Raw genomic sequence first — 21,756 nt, forward strand, 5'->3', positions numbered from 1 at the left:
GCCCGTCCCGCGTGTCGCGGCACCGCCCTCCCCCCCGACGTGGGCGGTGCGTGGGCGGTGCGGGGGGCGGTGCTGTCCCACCTTTCCCCCCCGCCCCCCCGCCCCAGTTGCCAGAGCGCCGGCGCGAGGCGAGGAGGGGCGTGCCCGGGACTGACCCCCGCGCCCCGGCCTCTTGCCCGCCCACGCGCCGACCCGCGACCCTGGTGCGGGGCCTTCCCGAGGGCCTCTACTGGTCCGAGGTTCGCTGCCGGACCGTGCTCGGGCCACGAGCCGGAGGACCGCTAGTCTCGCCGCCGTGGGCACCTCCGGCCGCAGCTGCGACGTGGGCGTCCAGCCTTCGGACTGGGAACCCACAGGAGACGCCTAGGAAGGGGAAAGGCCTGGAAAACTGAGCCGGCCCCAGAAGGGGTGAACGTTTGGCGGGCGGGCGAGGCTCATAGCCGTGGGGATCGCGGGATACGGAAGTTCTCGAGGTGTCTGGTGTATCGGTACGAATGTCCGCTCAGGTGTGCACGAAATATCACGCCTCTTAACTTTCTGGATCTCAGTTAATTTCTGACCACTCTGAGCTACGTGCAACCCACCCTTCCCTGTCCCATCTGATGGATTGCGTAAAAAATTAAAATTACCGCATTTATTCTTGGGGCTTCCCTTCCCAGGGGTTAAGCCAAAGTCAGGAAGCAGTGACTTTGTGGGTAAACTCATGGTTAAGTAACTTACCCAAGGTCACGTTGCCAAAAGTGGCCCTCAGGATTCAAACCCAGACTAGAGACTCCAGAGAGTCTTGGTTTAGTCATGCTAGATCCCTCTCTGAAGTGTTTAGCAACTACGGAAGCCTGCGCGCCTAGAGCTAGCGCTCCGCAACGAGAAGCCACCGCAATGAGAAGCCCACGCACCGCAAGAAGAGTAGCCCCCGCTCGCCGCAACTAGAGGAAGCGCGCGCAGCAACGAAGACCCAACGCAGCCAAAAATAAATATTAATTAATTTTTAAAAAGAAAAAGAAAAATTCCCTCTATCAGAAAAAAAAAAAGAGAGAGAGCAGGACCTTCCAGTCACTGCTTAAGGTACCCAGAAAAGCAGACTGGGGGAACTTTTAAGTGAAATCTGCAGCTCTTCTCTCCCTCTCTGTGGGGACCTTAGTTGGGCAAGACAGAACAGATTCCCGAAGAGGGTGTTGGCTGTATTCGAACTGATTTGCAGACTCAGAGGCCTGCACTCCCCCAAAACTCCCCAAGAGGGAGTTTTCTTAAATTTAAGATATAATCAAAACGGTTCCTATTGTAACAGATCCCTGGATGGAAATATGCGGTCTTGCTCCATCACTCAAAATCAAATGACAGGCTCAGTTTGGGCATAATTTTGTTTATGTGTCTATATGTTCATATGAAATTTCATAACTCATGCCAAATAGGAAATGGAGGTTTTAAATTGCTTCAATTTGGACATTTTCACCTAATACCCCAATGCTTTCAGAAGGGAAATTGTTTCCATTTAAAGGCAGTTTGCCCCAGTCTTACAGAAATCCTGCCTCTTTTCATAGACTGGGCTCCTTTCATAGACTCCAGAGAGTAGGAATTCATCAAGTTCATCCCCTGGACTCTTGGATGGTGGAACTTCAGACTGAGTTTTAGACAGGTCACATTCATCCACTCTCATCTTTAAGCTCCTTAGAGATGGGGATTTCACAGTCTGCTTAATAAATCACCTCCATGTTTAATAACCCTCACTTTTGGAATTGTTTTCCTGGTTCTAATCCAATCCCTCCTCCGACAGGTTAGCATTATGGAGTCTCAGATCTGGAAAATAATCTTAAAGGTCATTGTATTAGTTTTCCAACAAACCTGATGGATTAAAACACATGACTTTATTTTCTTACAGTTCTGTACATTTAGAATTCCAATGGAATTCAAAACTTCAACACATGTCACAAAAAAATCAGAGTGAGAGCAGGGTTATGTTCATTTCTGGAGGCTACTGCTGGGGAGATCTTTACTGGCCTTTCTTACCTTTTAGAGGCTAACTATATTACCTGTTTTGTGGCCCCCTTTCTCCTTCCTTAAAGCCAGCAACGTTGCATCTCTCTGACCCTTCTTCACATCATCCTCTGACTCTGACCTCAGCCGGGAAAGGTTTTCTGATTTGAAGGACACATGTGATTGGATTGAGCACCCCTAACCCCCTGCCAATAACCCAGGATCATCTCACCATTTTAAGGTCCTTAATCACATCTGTGAAGCTCCGCTCGCCATGTAAGGTCACAGTCACAGGTTCTAGGGATTAGGACATGGATAGCTGGAGGGGCGGGAGGATTATGTTGCCTACTCCTTTCTGCAAGAAGGAATCCCCTGACAGATGCTGCTCTGACTCTGAGTACTTGCACCGATGGGCAGAGGTCACTGCTTTATGAGGATGCCAAGGGTAATGTTCAACTCTAACTCTAATCTAGCGGTAATAATGACCAGCTCTAAATCTCAGAAAATTTGTATGTTCAGTCCCAATAGTTCCCATCCATAGTTCTTTGCCTTCAGAAGCACAGAAGAAAACCCAGCCCGGTATCCCCACTTACACACCTGCCACATGAAGTTCTTAAAATATTTGAACACAGCTAGAAGATTTCCCTTTTATTCATTAGTTGAACATACTGAGAACCTATTATATGTGCCTGCTGTTCTAGGCTTCAGAGATACAGCAATTAACCAGCCAAAGTCCCTAATCTCATAATGCATTCCTTCTGGTGAAGGAAACAGGTGGTTAATCCAACAAACAGCATTAGCATTGCCTTGAGTACCGTCAAATCAAGGGTACCAAAACAGTGTTTGAAAGACTTGGATTTAAGTAAAAAATCATCTAAATAACAATTACAGGGCTTCCCTGGTGGAGCAGTGGTTAAGAATCCGCCTGCCAATGCAGGGGTCACGGCTTCGAGCCCTGCTCCGGGAAGATCCCACATGCCGCGGAGCAACTAAGCCCGTGCGCCACAACTACTGAGCCTGCGCTCCAGAGCCCGCGAGCCACAAAGACTGAGCCTGTATGCCACAACTACTAAAGCCCGCGTGCCTAGAGCCCGTGCTCCACAACAAGAGAAGCCACCGCAATGAGAAGCCCGCGCACCACGAGGAAGAGTAGCCCCTGCTCGCCGCAACTAGAGAAAGCCCGCGCACAGCAACAAAGACCCAGTGCAGCCAAAAACAAATTATTTTTTTAATGAAAAACTTTATAAAAACACTAACAATCATAGGAAGAAGTTAGAGACTTTGTACACATATTGTATATTTTAGGGTTGTTTTTGCTTTGAAGTATAATGGGCGAGCATTAAAACCTCACACCCACAGTCCTCTGAAAGTCTTACTCTAGGCCTGAGGGAGAGAAACTTTGAGTGAGAGAGAAGTTTCAATTAGAGTAAGCAAAGATGACTTCCTGAAAAAAGTCGATCCTTCCAAGATGAGTAGAGTTAGATAAATAAAGCCTAGAGGGGAGACAACAGCCAGATAAGAGGAGAACTGGGGCAGATACGCCTTTTAGTTTGGGCGTCTGGCTGTGGGTAGGGCATATTTTGGGTGTTTTGCTCTAGTTTTAAATACAAGTCTTCTCAAAGGCACTGAGAAGACTAGGAATTCAGCGGCAGTTGGGTAGCACTGCTCTGCATCTCCCCACACTATCTGTAAAGTTCCTGTAAAAAAGAGGCTACATCTCTACAGGCTACAAAACTTGGAGCTAAACAGCCTCTAGCTTCCTGTGACTGAGTTTACCTGAGTCTCCCACAGAGCTCCAAGGGGTGGCAACCTATAAACTCAGGAGGATGCTCCGGTGGGTGAAGATCATCGAGGTGTTTGTTCTTAGTCACTTAACTTAGATTCTCCCCCTTTTCCCATGGTCTAAATTCAGCCCTGCCATATGCATGCTGGGAGCTGGGAATAGAATGTGTAATTCGCATTCATGTTCTGTACTGCTGCTTCCAAAAGATAGATGAACTGAAATACTGTAAATAAAGCTAACTAATTTTCACTCAAATTTCCGACAGAAAATGAAAATCTGGTTTTTTCAATCCAGCTTCTAGAGGCTCTGCGGCTGTTACTGTAAAGTTGAAAGTTCATGGGTGGAGTGACTTTTCTTGACTCCACCTCTCCATTGTTTGGGAGTGGATACATTTTGTAATTAACATTTGAGGTCTCTCCTTCCCTTTGGCTTTCTTATTTGGATGCTTTATTGCAAAATGATCTTTTAAGTTTGTGTATTTTCTTTTAGGCATGTTTGCCTTTAAGACTCAGAATAAGACTCAAATTCTGGCTTATTTGGCTGCAGATCAACTTCAGCCATATTTCCCAAGACCTTCTTAATGATTGCTGGAAGTGTTTCTGGTATTGTTTTGGTTGGATACAAATTTGTATCCTGTGATGATCATTTCATTCTCAGTGATTCTTGTTTTTAAATTTTGTTTGGTCCCTAAGGGGGTGTGCTGAGTTGAAACTTGAAATTGAATTATAAGAGGGGGCAGGGTCTAAAATGAGAACCAAAAGGTGGTACAATGCTGTTTGTGTAAACAGTGGAATGATAATGATATCATCCTTTCAGTTCTCTATAAGGTTCTGGAGAACTCTGATCACTCTCTTCTTTTACTACCTGTATCAACTCAGGGAACTTGGGCACGGCTACTAGCAAAGATCAGTGGTTCCCATTCCCATAGGGCAAAATGTAATCTTTCTGGGGCAGGTGACCACAACTTGCTTTATTTCCTTATTTGTACATGAGTTTGGATCATAAAATATATAACATGACTGAGACAATTTGAGCAAACCAAGCCCTACATCTTTTTTTAATAGATCTTTATTGGAGTATAATTGCTTCACAATACTGTGTTAGCTTCTGCTTTATAACAAAGTGAATCAGCCATATGCATGCATATGTCCCCATATCCCCTCCCTCTTGAGCCTCCCTCCCATTCTCCCTATTCCACCCCTCTGGGTGGTCACAAAGCACCGAGCTGATCTCGCTGTGCTATGCGGCTGCTTCCCACCAGCTATCTGTTTTACATTTGTTAGTGTATATATGTCGATGCTACTCTCACTTAGCCCCAGCTTCCCCCACACCCACCATGTCCTCAAGTCCATTCTCTATGTCTATGTCTTTATTCCTGCCCTGCCACTAGGTTCATCAGTACCTTTTTTTTTTTTTTTTAGATTCCATATATATGCGTTGGCATATGCTATTTGTTTTTCTCTTTCAGTCTTCACTCTGTATGACAGACTCTAAGTCCATCCACCTCATTACAAATAACTCAATTTCATTTCTTTCTATGGCTGAGTAATATTCCATTGTATATATGTGCCACATCTTCTTTATCCATTCATCTGTCAATGGACATTTAGGTTGGTTCCATGTCCTAGCTATCGTAAACAGTGCTGCAGTGAACACTGTGGTACCTCTTTTTGAATTATGGTTTTCTCAGGGTATATGCCCAGTAGTGGGATTGCTGGGTCATATGGTAGATCTATTTTTAGTTTTCTAAGGAAACTCCATACTGTTTTCCATAGTGGTTGTATCAATTTACATCCCACCAACAATGCAGGAGGGTTTGCTTTCAACACACCCTTTCCAGCATTTATTGTTTCTACATGTTTTTGATAATGGTCATTCTGACAGGTGTGAGGTGATACCTCACTGTAGTTTTGATTTGCATTTCCCTAATAATTAGTGATGTTGAGCATCTTTTCATGTGCCTCTTGGCCATCTGTACGTCTTCTTTGGTGAAATGTCTATTTAGGTCTTCTCCCAATTTTTTTTTTTTTTTTTTTTTTTTTTTGGTGGTAAGCGGGCCTCTTACTGTTGTGGCCTCTCCCGTTGTGGAGCACAGGCTCCGGACGCGCAAGCTCAGCGGCCATGGCTCACGGGCCTAGCCGCTCCGCTTCATGTGGGATTTTCCCGGACCAGGGCACGAACCCGTGTCCCCTGCATTGGCAGGTGGACTCTCAACCACTGTGCCACCAGGGAAGCCCCCAATTTTTAAATTGGATTGTTTGTTTATTTGATATTGAGCTCCATGAGCTATTTGTATATTTTGGAGATGAATCCTTTGTCTGTTGTTTCATTTGAAAATATTTTCTCCCATTCTGAGGGTTGTCTTTTTGTCTTGCTGTGCAAAAGCTTTGCTGTGCAAAAGCTTTGAAGTTTAATTAGGTCCCATTTGTTTATTTTGTTTTTATTTCCATTACTCTAGGAGGTGGGTCAAAAAAGATCTTGCTGTGGTTTATGTCAAAGAGTGATTTTCCTATGTTTTCCTCTAAGAGTTTTATAGTGTCTGGTCTTACTTACATTTAGGTCTTTATTCCATCTGGAGTTTATTTTTGTGTATGGTGTTAGGTAGTGTTCTAATTTCATTCTTTGACATGTAGCTGTCCAGTTTTCCCAGGACCACTTATTGAAGAGGCTGTCTTTTCTCCATTGTATGCTCTTTCCTCCTTTGTCGTAAATTAGGTGACCATATGTGCATGGGTTTATCTCTGGGCATTCTATCCTGTACCATTGATCTATATTTCTGTTTTTGTGAAAGTACCATACTGTCTTGACTACTGTAGCTTTGTGATATAGTTTGAACTCAGGGAGCCTGATTCCTCCAACTCTGTTTTTCTTTCTCAAGATTGCTTTGGCTATCTGGGGTCTTTTGTGTTTCCATACGAACTGTAAAATTTTTTTCTAATTCTGTGAAGAATGCCATTGGTAGTTTGATAGGGATTGCACTGAATCTGTAGATTACTTTGGGTAGTACAGCCATTTTCACAATATTGATTCTTCCAATCTAAGAACATGGTGTATTTCTCCATCTGTTTATGTAATCTTTGATTTCTTTCATCAGTGTTTTATAGCTTTCTGAGTACAAGACTTTAGCCTCCTTAGGCAGGTTTATTCCTAGGTATTTTATTCTTTTTGTTGCAGTGGTAAATGGGAGTGTTTCCTTAATTTCTCTTTCTGATTTTTCACTGGCGGTGTATAGGAATGCCAGAGATTCCTCTGCATTAATTTTGTATCCTGCAACCTTACCAAATTCATTGATTAGTTCTAGTAGTTTTCAGGTGGCATCTTTAACATTTTCTATGTATAGTACCATGTCATCTACAAACAGTGACAGTTTTACTTCTTCTTTTCCAATTTGTATTTCTTTTTCTTCTCTGATTGCCGTGGCTAGGACTTCCAAAACTATGTTGAATAAGATTGGCGAGAGTGGACATACTTGTCTTCTTCCTGATCTTAGCAGAAATCCTTTCAGTTTTTCACCATTGAGTATGATGTTTGCTGTAGGTTTGTCATATATGGCCTATATTATCTTGAGGTAGTTTCCCTCTATGCCCATTTTCTGGAGAGTTTTTATCATAAATCAGTGTTGATTTTGTCAAAAGCTTTTTCTGCATCAATTGAGATGATCATATGGTTCTGACTCCTTAATTTGTTAGTGTGGTGTATCCCATTGATTGATTTGCATATATTGAAGAATCCTCGCATCCCTGGAATAAATCCCCTTTGCTCATGGTGTATGACCCTTTTAGTGTGTTGTTGGATTCTGTTTGCTAGTATTTTGTTCAGGATTTTTGCCTCTATGTTCATCAGTGATATTGGTCAATAATTTTCTTTTTTTGTGATATCTTTTTTTGGTTTTGGTATCAGGGTGATGGTGGTTTCATAGAACGAATTTGGGAGTGTTTCTCCCTCTGCAATGTTTTGGAAGAGTTTGAGAAGGATCGATGTTAGCTCTTCTCTAAATGTTTGATAGAATTCGCTTGTGAAGCCATCTTGTCCTGGACTTTTGTTTGTTGCAAGATTTTTAATTATGGTTTCAATTTCATTACTTGTGATAGGTCTGTTTATATTTTCTAATTCTTCCTGGCTCAGTCTTGGAAAATTGTACCTTTCCAAGAATTTGTCCATTTTGTCGTGGTTGTCCATTTTACTGGCATATAAGTGTTTGTAGTAGTCTCTTATAATCCTTTGTATTTTTGTGGTGTCAGTTGTGATTTCTCCTTTTTCATTTCTAAGTTTATTGATTTGCGTCCTCTCCCATTTTTTCTTGATGAGTCTGGCTAAGGGTTTATCAATTTTGTTTATCTTGTCAAAGAACCAGCTTTTAGTTTTATTGATCTTTGCTATTGTTTTCTTTGTTTCTATTTCATTGATTTCTGCTTTGATCTTTATGATTTCTTTCCTTCTACTGACTTTGGGTTTTCTTTGTTCTTCTTTCTCTAGTTGTTTTAAGTGTAGGGTTAGATTGTTTATTTGAGATTCTTCTTGTTTCTTGAGGTGAAATTGAATTGCTATAAACTTCCCTTTTTAAAAAAAAAAAAAAACTTCCCTCTTAGAACTGCTTTTGCTGCATCCAATAGGTTTTGGGTTGTTGTGTTTTTGTTATCATTTGTTTATGTATTTTTTTATTTCTTCTTTGATTTATTCAGTGATCTCTTGATTATTTAGTAGTGCACTGTTTAGCCTCCATGTATTTGTGATTTTTAGAGTTTTTTTCATGTAATTGATTTCCAATCTCACAGCATTTTGGTCATAAAAGATGACTGATACGATTTCAGTTTTCTTAAATTTTCCAAGGCTTGATTTGTGACCCAAGATGTGATCTACCCTGGAGAATGTTCCATGAGCACTTGAGAAGAAAGTGTATTCTGCCACTTTTGGGTGGAATATTCTATAAATATCAGTTAAATCTATCTGGTCTAATGTGTCATTTAAAGCTTGTGTTTCCTTATTTATTTTCTGTTTGGATGATCTGTCCATTGGTGTAAGTGGGGTGTTAAAGTCCCCTACTATTATTGTGTTACTGTTGATTTCCCCTTTCATGGTTGTTAGCATTTGCCTTATGTATTGAGGTGCTTCTATGTTGGGTGCATAAACATTTATAATTGTTATACCTTCTTCTTGGATTGGTCCCTTGATCATTATGTAGTGTCCTTCCTTATGTCTTGTAACAGTCTTTATTTTAAAGTCTATTTTATCTGATAAGAGTATTGCTACTCCAGCTTTCTTTTGATTTCCATGTACATGGAATATCTTTTTCCATCCCTTCACCTTCAGTCTGTATGTGTCCCTAGGTCTGAAGTGGGTCTCTTGTAGACAGCATATAGATGGGTCTTGCTTTTGTGTTCATTCAGGCAGTTTGTGTCTTTTGGTTGGGGCATTTAATCCATTTACATTCAAGGTTATTATCGATATGTATGTTCCTATTACCATTTACTTAATTGTTTTGGGTTTGTTTTTGTGGGTCTTTTTCTTCTCTTGTGTTTCCTGCCTGGAGAAGTTTCTTTAGCATTTGTTGTAATGCTGGTTTGGTGGTGCTGAATTCTGTTAGCTTTTGCTTGTCTGAAAAGCTTTTGATTTCTCTGTTGAATCTGAATGAGATCCTTGCTGAGTAGAGTAATCTTGGTTGTAGGTGTTTCTCTTTTATCACTTGTCTTAAGTATATCCTGCCACTCCCTTCTGGCCTGCAGAGTTTCTGCTGAAAAATCAGCTGATAGCCTTATGGGGATTCCATGGTATTTTATTTTTTGTTTTTCCTTGCTGCTTTTAATATTTTTTCTTTGAGTTTAATTTTTGTTAGTTTGATTAATACGTGTGTTGGTGTGTTTCTCCTAGGGTTTATCCTGTATGGGACTCTCTGTGCTTCCTGGACTTGGGTGACTATTTCCTTTCCCATGTTAGGGAAGTTTTTGACTATAATCTCTTAATATATTTTCTCAGACCCTTTCTTTTTCTCCTCTTCTTCTGGGACCCCTATAATTCTAATGTTGGTGCATTTAGTGTTGTCCCAGAGGTCTCTGAGATTGTCTTCAATTATTTTCATTCTTTTTTCTTTATTCTGCTCCTCAGCCATTATTTCCACCATTTTGTCTTCCAGCTCACCTATTTGTTCTTCTGCCTCAGTTATTCTGTTATTGATTCTTCTGGTGTATTTTTCATTTCAGTTATTATTTTGTTCATCTCTGTTTGTTCTTTAATTTTCTAGATCTTTGTTAAACATTTTTTGTAGTTGCTCAATCCGTGCTTCCATTCTATTTCTGAGATTCTGGATCATCTTTACTATCATTACTCTGAATTCTTTTTCAGGTAGATTGCCTATATTCTCCTCATCTCAGCACCAAGACCCAGCTCTACCCAACAGTCTACAGACTCCAGTGTTGGAAGACTCGGGCCAAACAACCAGTAAGACAGAAACACAATCCCACTCATAAAAAAAGGAAAAAAAAATGAGACGTCAAAAACATACGTCACAGATGAAGGAGCAAAGCCCTACCTATTATAGTCCAAAAATACTGTAGAAAACAACCCAATCCTCAGAGTCTACCCTTAGAGGAAGTTGTTTCTTGGGTGCAGTTCCAGAGTTGACAGATCTAAAATACGACCACAACAATATCAGATTGTTACTCATGTTATAGACACAGACAATGGGCAGAACCTGAGAGAACTTGTTTGCAAGCACACGTGAGACTCCTCCAGAGAGATGCGCAGAAAGCAACAAGAATAATTTGAAAAGAGCTGGAGATCACACATGAGCTGGTGCAGTGAGGGCTGTAAACAAAAAAGTGGTTTACTATTGTGAATTTTACTCCATTTGTCATTGTTCCACCTGTGTTCCCCAAAAGATGGAATAGCTGGTGGGTTCATAGGCTTTGCACAAGCATCATCAACAACATTCTGATTCTTTGGTCATTTAGTATGAAACAAAAATCAAGAAATCCAAGATCTGTTTCTGACTCTGCCAGTGGCCTTTTAGTCGATTTAGGCAAATTATTCACCTCTCTGTACTTCAGTTTCTTCCAAAATAAGCATAAATAATTCTTACCCAACCTACTCTCAAGTTGGTTTGAACATCAGATGAGACAATAAGCATGAAATCTCTTTGGGCAAATGAAATGTCATAGAAAATTAAGATGATGTGCTGATTATGATTATGATTATGATTAGCATTTCAGAGTGGGGCTGGCATTCCCCTTCCAGATTATTAGCAATGAGAGGGATCAAATTAGGATCATAATCAGATTGGGGGGATTCCCATCACCTTTCAATATATTGCTTTTCATGAAACAGAGATCAAAGAGTTTGTGGCTATGCCAACTTTCTGAAAACCTAGGAACCACTATGAATCCAGAAGAGGCCTTCGTTATGAGAGCTCAGAGGTGGACCACTTTAACAACTATACAAGTAGCTTCTTACCTCTTGGCTCACAGCATCACTAAAAAACCCCAAAAATAAAAAAGCAAAAATGAAAACCTTTAACTGATTCCCAGAAGCACAGACTTTGCAGAAAAGCTGGAGGAGAGAGGGTCAAGGAGCAAGAATAAAAATAGTAGAGTACACTTAGGAAGGAAAAACAGAGACAACAGTATCACACTGGCAGATACTTACTGAGAATGAATAATGTACAGAAGTACTTCAAGGCTAAGCCAAGTGGATCACAAATTGGGTATGAGTCAGCAACAAAAGTCCTTTTATAAATTAAGCTCAGGACTGGATACAACGTTAAAACTATTTCTGCAGCATGGTGTGTGTACATGCATTATCCCCTTTAACCCCACTAGGTACGTGTCATTGTTATCCACCTTTCACAAACAAGGAAAATGTTGACCAGAGAGTTGTAGTACTTGCACAAGGTCTCCAAGCCACCGTGTGGCAAACTCTGGACTTGAGTTAACATCTGTCACCCGAGTCTGTGCTCCTAATCGCTCTTGTAAATTGCCTTTCAGACAGCATCCTGCTCGTGGAGAACACCGGCTGGAGTTCTGGGCTTTGGCAAAGGGGCTTGGCAAACCTTAAGAGGATCCTGTGGGTAGCAGTGAAAGGAATAAGTTTACTTAAGCTGGGAAAGAGAAAGTTAAAATGAGACCCGTAGCAATGTTTGTTTGTTGTTTTTAATATTTATTTATTTTATTTTGGCTACTCCGGGTCTTAGCTGTGGGCTCCTTAGTTGCGGCATGCAGACTTCTTAGTTGCGGCACGCATGCGGGATCTAGTTCCCCGACCAGGGATTGAACCCAGCCCCCCTGCATTGGGAGCTCCAAGTCTTAACCACTGGACCACCAGGGAAGTCCCTAACAATGTTAACTTACCCGCTGGCAGTTGGGATCAAGCAGTAGAAAATGGTTACAGGTGGTTTGGGAGAGAAACAGAGGATTCAGACTAAACCAGGATCCAATTGTGACTGTTTCTGGAAATGAATGATGCTACGTGTTTGTGGCGATCTTGCAGGTGCACCATCCAAGAGAGCCTGTGGTGGGGACACAACTGGCTGACAGCCTCCAGGTGCCCCCACCCTTGGGGCCTGCCAAGGCACCCAGGCCCAGGCTACGCTCCCCCAGGCTGCCCCTAGCCAGTGACCGGCCTGAGCAGGGACAAGAGCTGGGCCGTCCCTGCCGGTGGCGGGCTCCTGTGTCAGCCCTGACGATGCCCACCTGAGGTGCTCTCAGAACAGCCCTGCAGTCTGCAGCTTCTCCCCCCCGAGCCTCCATCGTCCCCCCTCCTTTCTCTCCGCCTTTATCCTTAACAGGTGTCTCCCCAATAAACCTCTTGTATGTATAGTCCTGTCTTGATGTGTCCGTTTGTCAGAGACCCGAACTGACATAATATTGAGTGTGAAGTGAAAGGGAAATAATATCTTTTGTCTTTAAAAGCAGGCTTGGCAATTAACTTAGAAATTTTAAGTGCAGGCTCTCGGGGGCCCAAAGAGGATGTGCTTAGAAGATTGTCCATCTTCCCCTAGGCCTGAAACTCTCATGGATCTGTATTTGGGGCTTAAATATAACAGGTTAAGTGTTCCTAGTTTATTTCCTTTTTTAAGGATATTCATTGTTATACGGCCTAAGAAATATGACCTTAAGGTATTTACCTGAATGATAATGAGAAATGCCTGAATGACATCATCACGTCACCATCTCTGATCTGAAACCTCCACTACTCTAGCAGATGCTATTAAAATTACTGCAACAGTGAGTAGAGCCCAGTGCTCACGTGTAACAGACAGCTGCAGATCTGAGGACCTGCTTTGGCACTGAACTGAATCCCTGGAGCAGCATGATGAATCAGATCACACTTCCCCAAAGCCCTAAAGAGCCAGCCCAGGGCTCAGAACGTTTGTTCTGAATAGGTTAGAAGAGGTCTTTCCCTATACTGAGCTCGAGTCGTTAGCCTTATAAGACCAGGAGTTAGACATCTTTTGACAATGAGCACATGGGGTCAGAGCTGTGAAAAAAAAATTTTTTTTTTGTTAATAACAAAGTTAAGACACTTTAAAAAATTACAAGGCTTTTTTGCCTTGCTTCTATCCACCCATGAGACCTGGGGTAAATTATTTAAGCTGTCCAGATCACCGAAAAAACTCTGAGTGTTGGGGGTCAACATTATAAAATCACTGAAGCTGTAAGTACTCCTCACCCTGTGTCAAGGGGTCAAGGTTACTCTCTGTGTCTCCGGACGACTAGACTCACACTTTCCTGAGGTGGACGTGGTAATTGCCCTTCTCCATGTACGCAGTCAACATAGTTAAACCCCTTTCTCACCTGGGCAAACTCAAGAGCTTCTTGGTGATGTTATATTGCGTAAGAAGGTGCTTAACTATCATCAACTCCCAAGACACAAACTACTCCCCCATCACACAATCACACAGAGTAAACACTTTTAAAGATTAAACCTAAATCCCTCTGCCACAGCTGATGAGGGGAGGACAACTTAAAATCTGGGAGAGGCAGCCCTCATCATCTCAAGTGCTAGCGTTCAAGATAAATTGTTTTCTTCTTTTTTATTGGAGTACAGGTGCTTTTCACTGCTGTGTCAGTTTCTGCTGTACAGCAAAGTGAATCAGCCATACATATACATATATCCCCTTTTTTGGATTTCCTTCCCATTTAGGTCACCACAGAGCACCGAGTAGAGTTCCCTGTTGTGCCATAGAGTAGGTTCTCATTAGTTAGCTATTTTATTTTATTTATATTTAAATATTTATTTATTTATTTATTTAGGCTGCTCCGGGTCTTAGTTGCAGCATGCGGACTTCTTAGTTGCGGCATGTGGGATCTAACTCCCCGACCAGGGATCAAACTCGGGCCCCCTGCATTGGGAGGGCCGAGTCTTATCCACTGGAACACCAGGTACGTCCCCTAGTTATCTATTTTATACATAGTAGTGTATATATGTCAATCCCAATCTCCCAATTCATCCCACTCCCCCTTCCCCCTTGATATCCATACGTTTGTACTCTATGTCTGTCTCTCTATTTCTGCTTTACAAATAATATCATCTATACCATTTTTCTAGATTCCACATATATGCATTAATATACAGTATTTGGTTTTCTCTTTCTGACTTACTTCGATATTTCTTCAGTTTCATTCCTTGTTAACTTCCAGGACTGTTGGGTTTTTCTGCTTTTGACTGTGCTTAACTCGTATTTCAGGATCATTCTGAGTAATGTAAATTTTTGTGGGCTGGCCTGGAACAGAAGCCTTTTCCTCTTGCCTCAAAGTACAAACGTGTGATATTATTTCCACGGTAAATGTATTCTGAATTTCCCCAAAAAAATCTTACCAACAACTTTTAATGTACTGATACAAGCTATTTGTAAGCCAGCATCTACCTACATACCCAAACTTTTATCCATTACTTATTAAATACATAGAGTGACCTGTTGTGTACCTGGCCTCATGCTAGGGGCCGAGGATGACTTCAAGAAGCTCACAGTTCTCAGGGGAAGACAGAGTGTAGCTGAAGCTCCTAAATGGGAGATGACAGGATTCTGGCACTTTTGCCTTGGCCCCTTCCTCCATAAAAAATATCAAAATTATATTCTACTGCTGTGTTGGTATAATGATAAATGTGATACAGGTTACATCATATTTACATAGACGTATATATTTTGATGATTTTTAAAGAAATTAAAACATTTTCATGGGCCCCTAAGAAGTAGTGCAGGTCCCAGATCTCGTGTCTGCTGTGCCCTGGAGACAGGACAAGAGGAGCATTTGCAGAAGCGATGCTGGAGGTGAGAGTCGAAGGATAAACAGGAGTTAACCAGAAAGGCCATCACAGGAAGAGAGAACAGCACGGCCACAAACTTGGAAGTGCAAAGGGCAAGGTGAGGACCCCGAGAGGCCCCCTAAATAGTAGAAAATGAAGTTGCGAAAGGTAGGCCGAGGCCAAAAATATAAAGATCTTATGTGTTATTGTGAGAACAGTGAGGACGTGGACGTGGGACGCACCCAAATGAGCCTGTGGAAGGACTGCCCTGAGAGACCGCAGGGGGGTTGCCGCCACTTAAGGGGTGACGTGGGACATGAGCACGCCCTCACTGACCTGACACAATGGGAAGGAGACGATGAGGATTCCAAAGGACATAGGCTGCTCAACTGGATGTGAGGAAAGAGGCAGGAATCTGGGTTCTGATTTATCCCCTTCTCAGCCCTTTCTTTAGCGCCTGACTCCCCATCAAACATACACCAACTCAAGCCAAGCAACCAACCAGCTATGGGAACGGCCACCATCGGAGGCATTTTTCCTGATCACTCTCCCATTCATCGGATTGAACTAATTGCTCCTGGTTTTTGACCGACTCTCCAATCCCTCCTGTTCTGACACCCGATTTAAACCCAGTTCTCCACCTCGGAGGCTTATCAGTGTATTGATCACAATTTTGTACTTGAACTTTGACTCTCTGCCCTCACAGCCATGAGGCAGAGGTTCATTCTGACCCCTTGGAACGATCCTCAGCAAGCCAGTGCCACCTGACCTCCCCACAGGGGAAGGGGATCGGCCGTTCCTGCCTCGATTGAACCGGTGAACGGCAGAAGCATTGAGCTCAGAAAAAGAAAGTGAGGAACACTCTGGGGGAAGATTATTTCAGTTCTGAATATACTGACCCTGAGGTTCCAAAGGGCCAGCCTAGCAGACATTAAGCAAGGCTATCAAAATGCGGCCCTGCGGGCTTCCCTGGTGGCGCAGTGGTTGGGAGTCCGCCTGCCGATGCAGGGGGCGCGGGTTTGTTCCCCGGTCCCGGAAGATCCCACGTGCCGCGGAGCGGCTGGGCCCGTCAGCCATGACCGCTGAGCCTGCGCGTCCGGAGCCTGTGCTCCGCAACCGGAGAGGCCACAACAGTGAGAGGCCTGCGTACCGCAAAAAAAAAAAAAAAAAAAAAAAAAAAAATGTGGTCCTGGAGTATAGGAGAACGTTCTGAGCTAGAGATGGAGATGTGATGTGGGTGTATGCAGAAAAGAATTCACGTAGAAGCCTCAGACTGTCCTCGGAAAGCCCTGTGTGCAAGGTTGACCCTTGGCTAGCATCCAGGAACTTGATGTGGGGGTGTCCCCACTGTTCCCTGACAGGCGTGTCTCGATGGGCCTGAACTATCTGTGCAAATCATCTGGTTTATGCTGAACACCTGCTTCACTCCCAGGAGCCTGGAATTTTGGTACACGCCAGGCAGAGGATGCCTACACGCCCAGCCCTCAATAAATCTCAGCCACTGAGTCAGCGATGAGCTTCCCTGGGAGAAAACATTTTCCCCACGTTGTCACATTCGATGCTGGAGGAACTAAGTACGTCTGTGTGACTCCACAGGGACAGGAGTCTTGGAAGCTGGCCTGGCTTCCTCCAGACTTTGTCCCATGTGCCTTTCCCCTTTGCTGACTGTGTTTTGTCTTCTTTCCCTGTAATATATCTGAGCTGTAAACACGACGGTATGCTGAGTCCTGAGTCCTAGCCAACCACTAACCTGGAAGTGGTCTCGGGAAACTCCAACACAGGGAGTTGTCAGGAACACCGGGTAATTCAGTGCTGGGAATTAGAATGGAATTGATCCCCTCCCAATCTACGTGGTTGCAGTGGACTGGCCACATGACCTGACCCCAGTTGGTCAGAGTGCAATGGTCCCTTTGCCTCATCCTGCAGACAAAAATGAAGATGGTGCCCTCCGACTGTAAAGCACACTGGTCTGAAATGCAGCAAAGGGTCAAGGGAAGATTAACGAAAGGCTCCCGGCTATGCCAGAAACAATACCTTATTTAACTAAGATTTAGAGCCATAGAAGGATACTCCTGACAAAATCTGGAAAACAAACAAACAAAAACCTAAGGTGTTATGGCCGTGGCTATTCCCCCAAGCAAATCAAGGATAAGCCAAGGTTTCTGGCATTGGATACAAGACCGCAAATGAAATTGTTAAGGACCTAGTGAACGTTTTAAGGCAGCTCTGCTGTCACAAAAGCCTCAGCCTGTTCCACGGTTATGACTGTTCAACATTGCAGCAGGGCCCGAACCCAGCGCGCATATCCAACCTGCTCACCAGCACCCCTCAAACCCTCCCGCCCATGCCTTCGTTGGTGCCGCCACCAGCGCCAACAGGGAATTCCTCCCTCAGGGACTCTCTGAAGGGGCCCTGACTCAGGATCTGAACCAGCCATAGTGGCTGACCAAACACGTCCGGCTAAGTGGGGCAGCAAAGAGATGCCATGAGACTGTTTCTGTCGTTCATCCTACTAAGCTTGCTCAACAAGGCCTGGTGTATATTCTGCACCAGTAATCGATGTGCTCAGGGACATGTCCTTCCCCCTTTCTAGTTGGATCTTGATTCCACTTCACTCTAGCAGGTAGATACAAGCTACATTTATCATTTATCCCATAAGCTGGAGGGTGAGGAGTTGAAATTAAACCTGATCAAGTCCAAGCTAATGAACTAGAGAAAGCCCGCGTGCAGCAACGAAGACCCAACACAGCCAACAATAAATAATTTTTTTTAAAAAAAGCTTATTATCGAATCCAAGCTAACGGAAGAACGGACACCATCCAGAGAACTTGAACTCAAAATTGTGACACTTCACGATACAGAAGCTACACATGCCCTTGGACTGTCTCCCACCGGGAAAATGTGAACATGTCTGAAGCTGCACAGAAGATAGTTGGATTATAGTCAAGTAGGACCATTATTAAATATGTAATTGTCTTCAAATGAGACATTAATAGAGGAAAAGTATGCCTGAAAGTGTTGAGTTTCCAGAAGAAGTGTGACTGTTGTTTTTTTAAAAATGAAAAAAGAGAAAGAAGACTATAGGGGCCAGCTCAAGAGTCTCCAGAGATGTAATGCTCAAAATAAAACAACAAACATATTTGCTGAAAGTATTTATGGATCCCCAATTATCACAAGGGCAGATACATCAGGGCCTAATACAGTCCGTCACTGAAAAGCACCCCCAAACTGTCTACCGACATCAAGGAAACGATCACCACCACTGCCATTCAGCCATGTCCTTTAGAACGTGGAACATTTGGCCCTCTCGATGAGAGACGGCTCTGGCTTCGTGAGAAATCATCTCCTGCATCTGTGCTGAGAGAGATCCCAGGTCTCTGATTGCCAGCGTCATACAAGGTTGAGGGAGAGACCCTACGGGAGCCTGCTGCCACTGCAAAGGTAACAACCAGCCACTTTACATGGGCTCCTATTTCTACACCATTTCTTCCTCCTCTGGCCAGAGGTTATTCAAACGGAGACATGTAGGAAGATGAGAAGTTCACTGTAAGTTCTTGTGCGGGAGAAATATTTACAAAAAGGCCTCAGACAGCTTATTAACTCTGACCTTAACACAGCATCTTCAGATGCCTCATTCATCTCTTTGCTGGATTCATCCTCAGGGTATAGATTCTGTTTGCTATCTTCCAGGAGTGGTCCTTCTCTTTTCATTCTTGGGAAAGAAAAGGTGTATTTGCACATGGAAACAAAGACGTGATATAACAAAGTTTCAAAATTAGACAAGTATCTTTGGGAAGGAGTTAGGCTGAAAACTTCCCAAGGTATTTCAGCTTCTCCAGGATGCAGGGTAGTGGGAAGAGCACAGGCTTTGGAGGCAAATGGTCCTGTGACTGGCTCTCTAACTCTGCCTCCTACCACGCTAAGTGGCAATAATATTTCAAGGAGAGCGTGGGAGATTTAAACTAGGAACTCCTGTCAAAGACTGAAAGAAACACAACCTAAGAGGGAAAGATAATCAAGTCGTAACAATGCTAGTCGAAATTATAAAACTCTGGGATACAAGAAAAAGAGGGTAAAAGGATGTGATACGTAGGAAGGCAGCTAGGAAGCTGACAGTTTAGAAACAGAAGTTCACAAGACAGCCACACCATACAGAACAAGCTCTAAGGACATGTCATGGAAAATAGTCAAATGAAGAATTTTTTTTTTTATAAATTTATTTTATTTTTGGCTGCGCTGGGTCTCCGTTACTGCACGCAGGCTTTCTCTAGCTGTGGAGAGTGGGGGCTACTCTTCGTTGCAGTGCGTGGGCTTCTCATTGCAGTGGCTTCTCTTGCTGCAGAGCACGGGCTCTAGGCGTGTGGGCTTCAGTACTTGTGGCACATGGGCTCAGTGGTTGTGGCTCACGGGCTCTAGAGTGCAGGCTCAGTAGTTGTGGCGCATGGGCTTAGTTGCTCCGCAGCATGTGGGATCTCCCCGGACCAGGGCTCCAACCCGTGTCCCCTGCAATGGCAGGCAGATTCTTAACCACTGCGCCACCAGGGAAGCCCCCAAATGAAGAATTTAAGTGATTTGTTCCCTTCTTTATTGGAAGCACAAAGGGTACAATCCTTGCTGAGTAGAAGCTATAAATGAGCCTTTGTGTTTGTCATCAGCCTTGTTTACTGGGAGATGAATGAAAATATTAAAGAAAACACTTCTTTGTTCCCAACTAGGGTACCAATCTACCAAATTCATTAGGCTTTCCTGCTGCTTTCAGGGACTTCTCCATACAGTGCACAATCCAGTTCTATTTCCAGTGCCTACTTGGGAATCTCTTCACGTGCTGGTCCTCCCATGTCTTGCAAACGACTGAGGATCAACATGCTTTTTTCTCTTCTTTATCCCTACTTTGTTCATTTCCCCTTTTCTTTGTTTTCCTCTTGACTTTCCGAACTGCTCAAACCAGGGGAGGTAGAACGTCCCGAGGAAGGTTCCATATGAGCAGTAACTGCTGGATTTAGTCTCTTGTCATACAGGGGACAAATGGTGCCACGAAAGTGTGATAGATAGATACATGAAGACGGCTCCATTTCAGGTCAGTCTACACTGGCCGAGCTTGTAATTTGTCCGCCCTCCTCCACTCAGAGATTCTCCACCTGTGAACACATGACTCTCCCACCTCCTCACAGTGAACTAGAAACCAAAGAATGTCTTTTGTCAACATTTTTATGCCCTTTCTTTCTTTCCAGTTTCACTTCCGTCAACCTAGGCTAGATAATAACTGATGATGATAATAACTAATAGTAAAAATTGATCATAATATTTCCTTTATTGTTTTTTTGCTTCCCATCTCTCTCCACTCCACTGTGTTCTGCACGCTGCCCCATACCAATCTTCCTGAAACATGAAAAATGATCTTACCCTTCGCCAATACGATTTATCAAGAGCCATCTAGACTCTGTAAAGCAAAAATCCCGTAAGTCTGGTATCTGAAGCCTTCAAATCAAACTCCCCAGTCCTATGTCCCATATGTGACCTACATAAACCATTTACTCCAAACAAAGTTGTAAGGTCGGATCTTAACAGATGGCATCGCGAAACAGAGGAAAGCTTCAAGTGAGCTTTATTAGGGGGCGCTCCCGGGCGAGGTTCACTGGTCCGAGAGAAAGGGGCCAGAGAAGTCGGACCCGGGCGAGGGTTGGGCAAGATTTTACAGGGGAAGAAGGGAAAGGGGTGTGGTGAATCTGGGAGGGCGCAGGGTATTCCTTATCTGGTGGTGTCTTCGGGTATCGTGGCAATATCTGGTGCCAGTATCTGGTGCCGGTTACGTCAGTCTTGGGACCGCTAGTCCCGCCCCTCGAAAGGCGGGAAGGCTGGGCCGGGTGGAAAGCCCCCAGGTCAGTTTCTGGAACTGGGTGGTCCGGAGAGTTTCGGTCTGATGCAACCTGTGAATCTGATTGCGTTCCCCTGCCTCGGGCCAGTTGGCCTTACAAAACTCACCACCTTTACTAAAATCTCACTCCAGGGGCTAAATGCACCCCCTAACAAGTTCTGTGAGTGCATCTTACTGAACGAACTACATGTAATCACTAATTGGAAACAAAAACTAAATCTTGAGATATACCTAAATTTCACAGAATCGGCCTTGAGGTATTTGTTCTGGTGATTTTGTCCAAGTGGTATCACCATAGCAAACTATGTCATTTATTCATAAACAAACATAAAAGTCACAACAATAACTCCTTTTATTGATCGATTTCCGATTTTCTAAGAGCAAATCTGTCTTTCCCACGAAGACAGGGACTTTGTCCTCTGCTGAATCCTCAACACCTGTAACACTGCCTGGCATCGAGTTAGTGCGAAATAACTACTTCTTTCAGTGAATAAACCACGGTGGACCAATAGAGAAGAATAGTTGACACATTTTAATATTTATTGGTAAAAATAGATCTTCAATGCATACTTCGTGTTTTAAAGTCTACATTCTCTTAACTTTTCTTGCTGCTGTTGTTATTGTTTCATTTGGAGTTTTTTGGTCTCCAGTTGAACTTAACATATTATCTATGCATTTGATTCTTTATAGACCCTTGGTTTTAGATTTTAAACTAAATTTGAGAAACCATGCATATTGTATATCTTACTTAATGTAATCCAAAAAATTGTCTGCACCTTCAAAAAGGTCACAAAAAGGTAGAACTCAAGTTAAATAACCTCTATGTTCTAAAATTTCCATGTTCCATTTCTGAAAAAAGAAATACTTGTTCAGTGTTATATATTGC

At 43.3% G+C, this 21,756-nt stretch overlaps 1 long non-coding RNA gene across 3 annotated transcripts in view; it reads left to right on the forward strand.

Moving 5' to 3' along the window:
* The first annotated feature begins 125 nt into the window (after positions 1-125).
* The window catches only part of LOC308605270, a 22,603-nt gene continuing 972 nt past the window's right edge, over positions 126-21,756 (forward strand). Inside the window, exons 1-5 of one of the 3 annotated variants that reach the window (XR_014013668.1) lie at positions 126-506; positions 10,097-10,192; positions 14,002-14,130; positions 14,983-15,113; positions 15,438-18,436. This is a non-coding gene — a long non-coding RNA (uncharacterized lncRNA). The remainder of the gene's footprint in view (positions 507-10,096; positions 10,193-14,001; positions 14,131-14,982; positions 15,114-15,437; positions 18,437-21,756) is intronic. The other 2 variants (XR_014013669.1, XR_014013667.1) reach the window with 2 other exon arrangements.

Source organism: Mesoplodon bidens, assembly GCF_964165515.1.
Source record: "Mesoplodon bidens genome assembly, chromosome: 17".
In the NCBI taxonomy this organism is placed as follows: Eukaryota; Metazoa; Chordata; class Mammalia; order Artiodactyla; family Ziphiidae; genus Mesoplodon; species Mesoplodon bidens.